Genomic DNA, 13716 nt, shown 5'->3' with positions numbered 1-13716 from the left:
ACCCATGACTGGGAGAAGAGGAAAAAGTGCGTTCGGCGCAGAGACGCTCGTGTGGAACGTTCTTGTAAACTCTTTGTGTACGAAGATAACTAGTTTCAGGGCACAGGTTCGCCCTTAATAAATCAGTTATTGTATCTTACTCCTCGGAATGCCGTTACATTCTGGTGGAGGGGCTGGGTATGGGAAGTCCCCTGGGTGCCAGATACCGGAGCCTCGATCCTCAACGATTGGAATCTGGAGACCTGACTCCAGTGCACCAGTGCGCCAGCCGATGATTTCGGGGAGGCCCGACTGAATTCTCACCGCTTCCCGCTGCTATGGCAACACATACGGCGTATTCCCCTAACACAACGATGACAAGCCAGGCGACATCATCCGAGGTCTCGTGTACCCGCATGCCAGAGCCGTTCCACGGCGACCCGTACGAAGACGTAGAGGATTGGTTGGAGCACTTCGAGAGGGTCGCAGATGTCAACGGCTGGGACCGGGTACGGAAACGTCGCCACGTGTACTTCGCGTTGGGGGCTTCAGCAAAGACATGGTATCAGAATCACGAATTCTGACTACCCTAATAGCTTAACGTCGTGGGAGGAGATTTGGCGACATCTGCTTGCTGCGTTTACAAGCGCCGATCGACGAGAGAAGGCCGAGAATGCTCTACAAGCCAGGAACCAATGCACCAATGAGAGTGTCGGTATGTAAATCGAGCACATGTCCCGTCTGTTCAAACGTGCCGATGCAAACAATGCCGAGGAGAACAAAGTGAACCATCTAATGCGTGACATGAAGGAGGAGCTATTTGGAGAGTTGGTTCACAACCCGCCACGTACTGTTGCGGAGTTTCGCTGCTTTCGCACCGAGGCGACGAAGATAGAGAAGGCCCTGCAGCAGCGCGCCCGCCGCTACAACCGTGATGTCAGCAGCGCACCTGTGTACGTTCTTTCGGCAGGCGTGGGCAGTAACACCGAAGCGTTGAGAGAGCTGGTGCGATCTATCGTGAAATAAGAGCTTCGGAAGCTGCAGCAACCGCAAGTCGCGTCGACAGTTTCTTTAAAGTTAGGCACGCCATGCTACAACCGCAAACGAAGGTGCAGCCTGTTTCACTGGGGCAACCACTGCAGGAGCGCCTCGTACCAATATACGCTGACACTTTACGTCAACCTGCCCTGCAGACTGCATCATTCGTTGCTCCCAGTGCCCGCCCACCGGCTCCGCGCAGTGAATCTTCCCAGGGAGAATAGAGACCACGGAAAAGCAAGGTGTAGCCGCACAGCCGACACTCTGCTTCCATTGCGGAGAGGCTGGACACATGTACAGATGGTGCCCGTATCGACGAGTCAGCCTTCGTGGACTTTCTGCCAATACGCCTTGCCCCCGCAATGGTGCAAGAGCCATCGCTATCGAAGATTACGTGTCGAGAAGTCAATTTGCAGCTGCTAGTTACCAACACCAGTCACGGTCACACCAGCGCCTGGCCGATACCGATCACCAAGGCCGCGATCCTTTTCCAGTTCAATACGTCGTTCAGTAAGCCTGCGCCCGGAAAACTAAAGCCAGCGACCAGGGGAGGCAAGGCCGCCGACGTCCGACAAAGCGAAGATCCTCCGTCGATGTCACGGCGCAGTAGCGACAAGCAGAAAGCGACGACTATGATAAGTACGGCGAAAATTTATTGACTTACGTGTTGCCGTGGATGGGCCAGAATTGCCGTGAAAAGTACATGAATGAAATTTTGCGTCCTCAATCGAAATTTCTTGAACTCTAAAGGCTCATTCACACCGGCGACTGACAGTGGTCGCGCGACCAAATTGGTCGCAAAGCAACCAGTCGCAAATGGTCGCTTTTATCGAAAAGCGACCTATTTGGTCTGGTCGCTCACTGCACGATTTTTCAGTCGCGCGACCGTGGTCGCAAAACTGATAAACCAATCAGCGGCGCACCGGAAGTGATCGTTCATGTGTCTACATCCGGCCTCCTCCCGCGTCGCGGCAAATACGAAGTGCACGCCGCCATGGAAGCTGTTGAGTATTCGGCGGAACTACTTATAGAGGCCGTTAAGCAGTATCCGTACCTACACAACAAGCTGCACCCATCATTTAAGGACCGCAACAAGAAGGACGTCGCATGGACCGAGATCGGGAACATGTTCGGCATCTCACGTAAGTACCTCAAGCGAAAGTGCTATATGCTTTCGTGTTTGCAACTATATGTGAAATGTTGCAGAGGCGTGTTGTGGTGCATTTTGCAATGATAATGCCGTCCCGCTTTTGAAACGTCCGTGTGTGGCCAGGTGGACGTTATTCCACGGGCGCAGAGTTGCATCGGAAAAAGCAACGATACAAAATCGCGGCCCAGAGCTTGGCTGTATTGTCGCTTCCCGTTTATTTTGTGTACGCACGCCTTTCTTGCCAGCTTTAACGTGGTTATTATATCTGTTTGATATATGTTTGATATGGGGATAACCGATATTCTAGTTGACATTAAGCTGAAGAAATGGAGCTGGGCTGGCCATGTATTGCGTAGGATGGATAACCGGTAGACTATTAGGGTTACAGAATTGTTGCAAGAGAAGGGAAGCGCAGTCGAGGTAGGCAGAAAACCAGATGGGATGATGAACTTAGGAAATTTGCAGGCGCAAGTTGGAATACGCTAGCGCAAGACAGGGGTACTTGGAGATCGCAGGGAGAGGCCTTCGTCCTGCAGTGGACATAAAATAGGCTGATGATGATGATCTGTTTGAAAGATCTTTACAAATATCCGCTGTGACGAAGCAACCCCCCCCCCCCCCTGTTCCTCTTTTTTTCTGTATGGAAATTAGCGGCGCAATAATGACGTACAAAACTTATCAGCGCGCAAGCTAGAACGATGGAGCATCGCGGTTAACACTGCGTTCACGAGTGAAGGAAACAGCGTGGCAACGTGCGGTTTGCACTGGCGGTTCGCACGATGTTATAAAAAGAAATTGCGAGGATGCACAGCTATACATACCTGAATGTTTTCTTGCGATTTACGTAAGCGTTGGTGAAAATGTGAAGAAATGTTGCGGCTAACACACTACAAAGAAAACGAGAGGAGAGGCATTTTGTGAAGCATATTTTATTTCGTGTGATTTCATGCTGGTGTCAAATTATAACTACTTATTTATTTTGCAGGAACCTTTGCAGAGAAAAAATTTAAGAACTTGCGAGACATTTTTAAGAGAAAACAACAGGGGGTTCGCGATAAGCAGCGCAGTGGTGCAGGGGCAGTTGATGTCCCCACCATCAGATGGCCCCATTTCGAGGCCATGCTAGAGCTAACCGAGGTGGCGTCGGAACCTGTGATGTAAGTATACTGTTACGGGGAGATTTACAGAAAAGGGGGTTTATTCACACTATGTACAAGAAGACTAAATGTTGGCCAACAACAACAAAGATGGCGAACCGCAGTTTCACCTCTTCCTCGTCTCTTCGGCTCTATGCTTCAGCATCTTCTTTGTCTGCCGGACAACTGGCTCATAACACTACCCTCCGGCGGCGAAAGCACCGACTCGGTGCAGGTGAACGAAGGATACATGAAAAAAAACCAAAATAAAAAAAAAACTAGCACACAAGGTATTAAGGGGTGTCCGGGGCACGATAGGGCTTGAGACGGACAACGTGTACAATGTCCTTGCGGAGAGGAGCAGAGGATGACGAAGGCAGCAGTGGAGCGATTTCATAAGTGACATCAGTCACTTGGCGGCACACGCGATATGGACCGTTGTACTGGAAGAGCAGTTTTTCGGATAAGCCAACGCGTCGTGCTGGGGACCATAGGAGAACGAGCGATCCAGGGACAAAGTGGGTGGTCCTGTGGTGGCTGTTGTAGCGAGACTGCTGGTGGATTTGGGACTCAGAAAATCGAGTGCGCGCAACTTGACGTGCATGGTCGGCACGTGCAATGGTCTCTTGAGCATATTCAGTGGGTGGGCACCCAGAAGAAGGCACCAGGGTGTCCATAGGAAATGTAGGGTTGCGACCGTATAAGAGGAAGAACGGCGAATAGCCAGCGGTCTCATGCCTGGAAGTGTTGTACGCGAATGTCACAAACGGTAGTGCAACGTCCCCCAGTCGTGGTGGTCGGCAGACACATACATGGCCAACATGTCAGTAAGGGTGCGGTTCAGGCGTTCTGTCAAGCCATTCGTCTGTGGATGGTAGGCTGTAGTCAGTTTATGTTGCGTTGCGCAGGATCTTAGAATGTCATCGATCACCCTGGACAGGAACTGTCTCCCACGGTCAGTAAGCAGTTGCCGAGGAGCTCCGTGCTGGAGTATGACGTTATGCAGCAAGAAGTCTGCAACGTCGGTGGCACAGCTAGTGGGAAGTGCACGCGTAATGGCAAACCGCGTCGCATAATCTGTGGCAACGGCGATCCACTTGTTCCCAGAGGTGGATAGGGGAAACGGACCAAGTAAATCGAGACCGACGCGGTGAAAAGGCTCGTAAGGAATGTCCAGAGGCTGAAGATGTCCTGCAGGCGGCAGAGTCAACTTTTTTCGGCGCTGACAAGGTCGCATGAGCCCACGTAACGGCGCACTGAGCGGGACATCCCAGGCCAATAGAAACGGCGGCGCGCGCGGTCGTATGTGCGTGACACGCCAAGATGTCCCGCCGTTGGTGCGTCGTGGAGCTGCTCCAGGACAGTGGAACGGAGGTGAGCCGGGATGACTAACAACAGGTCAGGACCGTCAGGGAGTAAACTGCGACGATATAACGTGTCGTTTTGGAGTACAAAGAGGCGGAGGGAAGGATCAGGAGCGTGGGAGTGCAATTTGTCGATGATCTTGCGTAGAGACTCGTCAAGGCGTTGTTCGGCAGCGATGTTGAAGAGTTGAGAGATGGAAAGAACACACGGGCTGGAGTCGCTCAGGGCAGCGTCTGGTGGATCTACTGGGTATCTGGAGAGGCAGTCGGCATCCTGGTGCAAGCGGCCAGACTTGTAAACGACGGTATACGAGTATTCTTGAAGTCGCAGTGCCCATCGACCAAGGCGACCAGTGGGATCTTTGAGAGAGGACAGCCAGCATAGAGCATGGTGGTCAGTAATAACGGTGAAGGGTCGGCCGTAGAGGTAAGGGCGAAACTTGGCGATGGCCCAAACTAGAGCGAGACACTCTCGCTCTGTGATAGAATAGTTTTGCTCAGCCGAGGAAAGAAGGCGACTGGCATAAGCAATAACGCAGTCCTGACCATGCTGACGTTGGGCTAGAACTGCGCCGATTCCATGGCCACTGGCGTCGGTACGGACTTCTGTGGGCGCAGATTCGTCGAAGTGAGCCAACACTGGTGGTGATGTCAGTATTCCTATCAGCTGTGAGAAGGCGGACGCTTGTGCAGGGCCCCAAGAAAAGGTCGCGTCTTTCTTAAGCAGGCAGGTGAGGGGCCGTGCTAGTGCTGCAAAATCTTTCACAAACCGCCGAAAAGAACACAGGCCGAAAAAGGAACGAACGTCCTGAGTAGAGCGAGGTGTCGGAAAGTTGGCAACGGCGCTAACTTTGGCAGGGTCAGGCCGTATACCTGTAGCATCGACACGATGGCCAAGTACTGTGATCTCCCGGCGACCGAAGCGGCATTTGGCAGAGTTAAGTTGAAGACCTGCATTGCGAAGGATGCGCAGAATAGCCGAGAGTCTACTTAGATGACTGGAGAACGTAGGCGAGAAAATGACTGAAGGCGAGAATAGCACACGCAAGTAGACCACTTGAAACCACGAAGAAGGGAGTCCATCATTCTTTCGAATGTTGCGGGGGCATTGCACAAGCCAAATGGCATAACTTTGAACTGGTAGGCGGTCTTCTCCCTGTCTTTTTCGTCAACGGCGATTTGCCAATAGCCGGACCGAAGGTCTATAGAAGAAAAGTACTGTGCGCCATGCAAAGAGTCGAGGGCGTCGTCAATTCGCGGCAGAGGGTACACGTCCTTTTTAGTAATCTTGTTTAGGTGGCGATAGTCGACGCAGAACCGCCAGGTGTCTTTTTTTCTGACAAGCACCACAGGGGACGCCCAAGGACTCGTAGATGGTTCGATGATGTCCTTTGTAAGCATTTTCTCGACTTCGGTTTGAATTACGCGCCATTCAGTCGCAGACACTCTGTAAGGACGCCTACGGATGGGACTGGCGTTGCCGGTGTCAATGCGATGAGTCACAACTTTTGTCTGGCTGAGATGGGGCGAAGCAAAATCGAAAACGTCGCTGTAAGCGGCTAGCAAACGACGAAGGTCGTCAGACTGAGCAGCCGAAAGGTCTGGGGCGATCATGGCGTCAAAATGTGCATCAAATGAAGTACTACTGTCAGGGCTTCCAGAAGACAGGGGCGCATCCATAGTAAGGGCCACAGGGTCGTGTGCGTCTAAAGGTGCTATATGTCCCAGCGTGATACCTTCGGGAAGAAACTGTGGAGTCCGTCCAAAGTTCAGTTTGCTGTCGAAATGAAACAGTTTATTGTCATGCCTGCAAACACATAAGCAAAGGAAAGTTTCGCAGGAGACATGCATGCTCAGCATGCATTGAAATGCTGTTTACACTGGCAGGCAATGAACAAAATGTCCGTAGCCTCAAAGTAACATGTTTAGTTGTCGCAAACATAAATCATTATTTTCATATATCCATTACAATAGGTTGCACCTCTGCATAGTCAGAAGTTGAACTGTTAGCAAATTTCAAATAAAGAACTTATTTACAAGTCACACCGGAGTGAGAATGTATTTTAATTGGTTGGCGTGCTGAAGCACTATTACATATGCACGATTGCACAGTAATCTCAAAATGCTATACTTGTGTTAACTAAATTTATGTAAAATTTTTTAGGAATTCCTACTACTAGCAGCAAAGAAACTTCAGTCAACATTGCTCACAGCGTGCAAAACGAACGCTTATTGGACTTCCCTTGAAGCTATCGAAGGCATCTTTCTCTGTGGCAGCTATACTAGTCAGAGCCACTTCAGCCGGCAGCATTGCCGAGTCACCGTCGTCGGTCTCTGAATAATGTTTACAAGGCGTTGTAAGGCACCTCCCTGGCACTACTACTTCTGCGGCATAGAGTGCTTAGGGGAAAAAACGCCTATATTGGTTTTGTTATCATGCATGGTTTGACGCTATATAAGCCTTGCCACTACACACTCGGACGAAACCTAGAAAAAAAAAATCTGTCCCCAAAAATTACAGTAGCCTTTGGACACCTGCATGACATGGCATTTGCATGTGCACGATCTATTCATTTAATACGCTGGATCATGCATCAGGTTTGTCCCGGTAAACTTCTTTCAGGATGCTGTGCAGCATGGAGGACACTCGATCAAGCTAACATATAAAATGCGGCCTACATTTAAGGTAGGTGTAAACAATGTAGGTTTAGCCATGCAATGGTTGATCGTAAGTAACATCAACCTCTATCTGTAAGTGAAACCTTGACACCTGTACAAAATTCAACTTAAGAGGGCAAAAAGCTGTAAGTCACAACATTTCAAAATATAGCTTGTATACTGGCACATGTGATACTACATATTTCTTTTACTTATGGTACCTCTTAGGCACCGAAGAGCATGCACCGAAGAGCATGGGTGATAGCGACATATCTATATAAGTACAGCATAGCAATAGTAAATCGGAGAATGGTGCTATAGTCGCAGTATAATGCAAATACATAAACGCAACAAAGTTGACTCGAAATGGGCACAAAAGTAACATAATAGTATGAATATTAAGAAACGAAACAAACGCAAAAATGGCATAAAATTATAAGCAAGCACAAGTCAAAAAGTAGTACAAATGAAAACACCATTCAGAGCAACTGAAAGAGTAGCCCAACAGAAAACATTGAGAATGTTGTTTTTCTTAGGGCGTGAGCGGAAACATACAGCGCTTATTGTAATACAGCATGTGCGTAATGCGAGGTGAGTAGGCATGAAGGACAGGTTGGCAGCTGACCACTGGTAATGGCTTCTGCATGTATGAATGTGAAATGCGATATATAAAACGGTGCATTTCCACGGTCGTTGCAGCCGAGCAGAAGCTACAGATGGCGTCCAACCAGGGGTTTCCTCGGACACCATGGCAGCGGACATCGAGACCTGCAGTTCTGCGTAAAGACAACTTTAAATTGCACATATTAACACAATCGGCTGTGTCGATTTCTGCATGAAATGTTGTTTGCTTGTAGCACTGAGAAATGCACCTGGTTTTTGAGAGTTTATGCTTAACGACGCAAACATGTTCAATTACCTATGCTGTAATACTGTTCTCTGTTGCAGAGATTACAGAGAAGACATCCAAGAGGAGCCAGCACCGACACCACCAGCACTGATGTGAGCAAATATTTTAATTTTCCAGCAAGCAACAACGCTTCGAAAATCTTGCAAGACTCGCGTTCTTCTTGTACACCATACCACGCTACGCTTAACTGCGTACTGTGCTGTAATAGTGGTTCATTTTGCAAAGATGCCACAGAACAAATTGACGAAACAGTAGAAGTGCCACCAGCAAAACGGTATGTGAAAAAATATTTAAATTTTCTAGCCATCCGACACCCTTGGAGTGGCTATAAGAATGCTTTTTTTTTGCACAATCTAACTCACTACGCTTTACTGCCTGCAGCCCGAGGACATCGAGGAATCGCAAACAAAGTGAAGATTCGAGGTGAGAGACGTGTAATGTTTACCGAACATAAATCTACAAAACTTACTTACCATTTAGGCAACAAAGGTACGCATGCCACCAAATGCAATAAACAGCAAGTAAGAGTGCGACTGAACATGCAGATTCATGCATTGAAGATGACACACTTTCTCTACAGCCATGCAGGTGAGAGCGCAAGCCACGAGGCTGTTGCGCAAGCCTGTATGGATCACCTAGTTCAACTAAGAGAGCACAGAACCACAAACAAAAGAGATGCCATTTCATATTTTGCATTGAGAACAGATGCGCGCCTGAGGGCGCTGCCACTTCATGTCGCGCAAGACCTTATGGTGGAGTCCATGATGTATCAGGCGGAAGTGGAAAATAGGAACAGCAATTAAAACCTCAGTCACTAACACATTCTAGTCATCATCACCACAAGCCTATTATCATGTCCACTGAAGTATGAAGGCCTGCCTATCCATGCGATCTCCAACTACCCGTCTCGCGCTAGCCGTTTCCAATTTCCACCTTCAAATTTCCTAATTCCATCATGCCACATAATTTTGTACTGCCCAAGACTATACACTTCCCTTCTGTTGGCACCCATTCTTTAACACTAACACCAGTTATGAAACGTACACACTACCATGTTGGAATAATACATACCAAGTCGGCAGTGATGCTGTATTTATTTTAGCTTGCGAACTTTGATGAAAACAAGTGCATCCCAACTAACTGCTGGTAGAAATATGTTACTGTACCAATAAAATGTTTCACAAATGCTGCAACAAAGAGAAAAAGAATTACAGCCAGAGGATTTTATGTTGCCTACATTCTATCTTAGCAAAATGCAACCTTACACTGCTGTAAAGTACATCTGGTGGGGCATCTGAAGAATGTAAAATTATTACAGTGCACAAATGTGTGTATTAAACCACAAATGCATCAGTATTACTTCAACGATAAGGTCCCTGTAAAATGTTACTTAATATGTACAATACTGCACCACAATTGCCCACACACGTTTCTGTAACAGATGCACTTTAAGTAATTGTGGTGGTATTCTTTGATTCCTAGTTTATTTTTTGCTGTGCTGAACTCTTGTAAACTTTGCAAATGTATTTTTATGTGTAAGCACATCTGCATCTTGTACTCATTTTGTGTTTGTAAATGGAATGTTCGAATGCAAGGGAAGCTAGAACGTGCTTGCATCTGTATGTTATATATTTCATTGAAATCCATGCAACCATTTTAAAGTGATCGCACTTGGTGGTCACATTTACATGAAGTTGGTCGCGAGGTAATGGTGACCAATTTTGTATTTTGCTCTTATTTTTCTTTGGTATTGCGAAAACTATCTTTTTTTATAACAGTGCCTTTCAATAACCTTCTTTATTAATCTGTGGTGAGTTGCGTAATTGTATTATCACCTCACAGCCAGAAATACAAAGGAACGTATTATGCTGCTACTGCAGCTGTTCAAATTTTTTTCTTACTAGTCATTGCGTTGTGTTGGAGGTGTAGTTGTGATATGTCATGCCCGTGTGCCCTTATCAAATATATAGACGGAATGCAATACTTGTATGTGTGCAGGTAAGATGTATGTGATATTTTAATTTCAAGGATTAACTGCGTATGACACTCCCGTAGCTTGTTTCCCCATGCATTTGTGATTTTCTTACAGAACAAATTTCTATGTATAATGCAAGTGTTTGTTATCAATAAAGTACTTTGACAACACACCTTGTGCAGTTCAAATACTGGTGACCACTTTATCTTGCCAGGGAACTTGGCCGGCTGTGATGAAGTAGTGTGCCAACTTGTCCCGGACTTCTTTCGCATACCTACAAGCGTAAAATGCCAGGTTTAATTAGCCTACCTTTGAGATTTTAAACAGCAAACATCTTTTGAAATACAAGTAAACTACGCACCGAGCAGCGTGGCACCCACTGGACTTAGTTGGCAAGAGGGCACCTCCGGCTGGTTCCTCATCCCTCCAGCTGCCAGGGGAAAGTTACCCTTCCCAGTCTTCGCTGTCAGCAGAACCTGGTGGGCAGTATGCAGCAGAAGAGGCTGACGACTCTTTCATTAAAAAATTGTGAAGCACTATACAGGCTCCCACATATCTGTTGATATTATCAGTCTTGGCTTTAAACGGTCACCGTTGAGCCGGGATTCCAAAGGCGTTTTCGATGACTCGCCGGGCCCTGCTCAAGCGGTAGTTGAAAACGCGCCGCTTGTGCGTCTCGTGTGAGTCTTCATGCAGTGCTGAAAAAAAAAACATTAATCAATGAAGTAAGAATAAATGCACAGTTAATCTTTTCATAAAATTGAACCACCATAACACAGTAGAACTGATGCAATGCAGTATGTCATACCCTACGGAAAAAGCGGCAAATAAAGCAAAACATTCCGAGTGCAGTGAGTGCACAGCATCTCACTTTTCCGATGCTAAGCCTGCCGCTAAAGAGCTTCTCTTTTTCGAAGCCTTATTCTGTGCACAAATGAGCCGTAATGACACTGCAAATAACATATGTAACGTCTTATAATGTTGCTGCGTTTCTTCCCTTTGAGCAACATTCGCAATTAAAGAAATGCACGTTTGGTTGATTTCACAGGTTTTCTGCACAGTTTGGTTACACCTCCATAGCCCATCGCAAGGATAAATTTCTTGGTCAAACAGCCTTATCTGTGATTTAGGGTAATAACATAACAGATAGAAACATATATTCAGTACTATGCTGTACACCTACTCCGTCGTGGGTTGGCCGCATCATGTAATCCTTGAGCGGGAAGGCCTCATCGCCAACAAGGAAGTACGGGAGAAGCCCCTCACTCCCAACAGTCCTCGGCGGTGGCAGCCCCAAGGTCCCACTGGTGATCTCATTTTGTAGAGTGTATCGAGAAAAAATGCCGGCGTCACTCTCACTGCCACTGTGGCCAATTTGCACGTAGGAACCTGCACAGAAACGGCGCGATCGCAAAAAACTTTACACGCGATAAGTATGAAATTGCAAGTGACACCATATGCACATTTCATTGCGATAAACACTCTTTCTACAGTACATCATATAGCCACCAATAATGTGCAACATGCACAACACATTCAGCGTGTGCTCATGCACATGTATTTCTACGTTTCACCATCTGTGGATATATTTTACTGCTACGTAATACTTTATAAACATAGCAACCTGTCATGAGACTTTAAAGAACTGGATGTTTACTTTCTTGAAATGCCACTTCTACTAACATTGAGTAAAGATTGGGATGCAAGGACCCCAGTCTCACCTGTATTGTGCGTCGCAGACAGCAAGTAGTGATTTGCTGAAAGAACCCTTGTAGTTGTTGTGATCAAGGGTTCATGAATTTGCTGGGCACTCGATGCTCACGTGCTTTCCATCGATTGCCGCAACGCAGTGTGGCATATTCCAGCGCTCCTCAAATTCTGTGGATACCTGCAGCATAACAGCCATTGTGTAATAATGTTTAACGTGGTTTCTTTTATTAAACATGCCAAAAAGTAGTACAAACAAGCAATATGTTAAAATCATTGTTACGAAACACCTAGTGAAATAACTATGGCGTACCTTGAGCCATTCATCAGCCCCTTGCGGATGCTGCAGATACAATGGCTTCAACACAGTCCACAGAGCGTCGCACACTTCTGACACAATGCCACATGTTGTTGATCTGCCCACCAGAAAGTTAAACGACATGTCTCGCTGTGTCTCTCCTGTGGCCAAGAACCTGTCAAGGAAATGAAACATACTTTTTCCTTAAAGACATGGGAATATACAGTCGCCACATTTTCCACCGTGGTTCTAGGATTACTTTCGCGAACTGAAAATAATTGTACTGCGAATGTATTTGCTAGCATTATTTCTTAATACATATATTCTAAGTGGTGCAAAGTAATGTTTCTTGAAAATAATAGCACATTATAGTGCCCAAATTCAACTGTGCAAGGGGCTTAGATGTTATTATCTACCACGCCAATCGCAAACTTTGCCATTTCTTGTGAAATCAATGCATGCTCCGTCATGCAGGCAACAACATTTCGTGCCATAATTATCTCCCCTTGCCTAATGAAAAAAGAAATATAACGTATCAAGTTCACTTAAAGCGGTTTGTGTATAAAAAGAAAGAAACGTTGGACTTGCTTTGACCTCATATCAATATTTAAGCCTCCTGTTGTGGCTTCTTTACATGCGAAAAATACGCACACGTGATTTATACTATTCTTGAGCTGACATGCATTTTACCTGATGGTCATGGCTAGGCGATCATGAGCCGAGACTGCAGGCCTGTCAGTGTCTGCCTTTGTGATGCTGGGGCCTAGCAGTGCCAGCAACGTGTCAAATGTGCTGGGCGGCATTCGCAGGAAGCTAAACAGCAGCAAGAGAAACCACACAAATTATGGCCCGATTCCCAGACACCGCGAACTAGAATTTACAACTTACTCTCGAAAATAGTCCTCGTCATGTGGGCGGAGTTAGGGCAGGAGGCGGCTTGCGTGGCCGGCCACTTCTCGAGAACGGAGGCACGGGCAATGAAATGCCCGTGCACGACCAGCGCACGACCAGCGTCGCTTTCTTTTCGGAGGCTTCCGCGCTGCCAGGGCTGACATCACGGCAGAACACATCAGCACACTGACGACGTCTTCCTCTTCGCTCGCCCCGCAGGGGCGTCTGCGAAAGCAGGCGTTTGGTGTGTTGCGACACCACGGACCCGAGCACATGGGGGTTGGACCCTCCCGCGTGTAGCCGTGCGCGGCTTAGCCGTGTCTGGGGAAAGGGGGATCCTGGGGGTTGAGCCGATGCCGGGTGTTTGGACCTTTAAGGCCCCCCGGCGGAGGCAACACACCTCTTCGGCCTCTGCTTCACATAGACGGCACCCCTGGGCTGACCCACCCAGGGGAAATCGGCTGGTCGCCTTTTCCTGTCCCCCTCTCTGACCTTTTTCTTTCCTATCTCCTTTCTTTACTGTCCTGTCTTCTCTTCTCTTCTCTTACTTCCACGTTTTCATAGGCGGCTTGGGTTAACCTTGTGTACCTGTCCTCCCATGGGCATAATA

General features: G+C 47.4%; 1 long non-coding RNA gene and 1 pseudogene across 1 annotated transcript; one reads left to right on the top strand and one right to left on the bottom strand.

The window, feature by feature from the left end:
- Positions 1 to 3077: 3077 nt before the first annotated feature.
- Positions 3078 to 8327, top strand: LOC125945434 (uncharacterized). The gene is made up of 3 exons (XR_007466894.1): positions 3078 to 3324; positions 8025 to 8105; positions 8274 to 8327. It is a non-coding gene; the product is annotated as an uncharacterized LOC125945434 (long non-coding RNA).
- A 2325-nt stretch (positions 8328 to 10652) lies between these two features.
- On the bottom strand, positions 10653 to 13125 carry LOC119454317 (uncharacterized; annotated as a pseudogene).
- Positions 13126 to 13716: the final 591 nt, after the last annotated feature.

Source organism: Dermacentor silvarum, chromosome 5 (genome assembly GCF_013339745.2).
Source record: "Dermacentor silvarum isolate Dsil-2018 chromosome 5, BIME_Dsil_1.4, whole genome shotgun sequence".
Lineage (NCBI taxonomy): Eukaryota > Metazoa > Arthropoda > Arachnida > Ixodida > Ixodidae > Dermacentor > Dermacentor silvarum.
The sequence above is the reverse complement of the archived record's forward strand: the minus strand, read 5'-3'. Positions and strand labels throughout refer to the sequence as shown.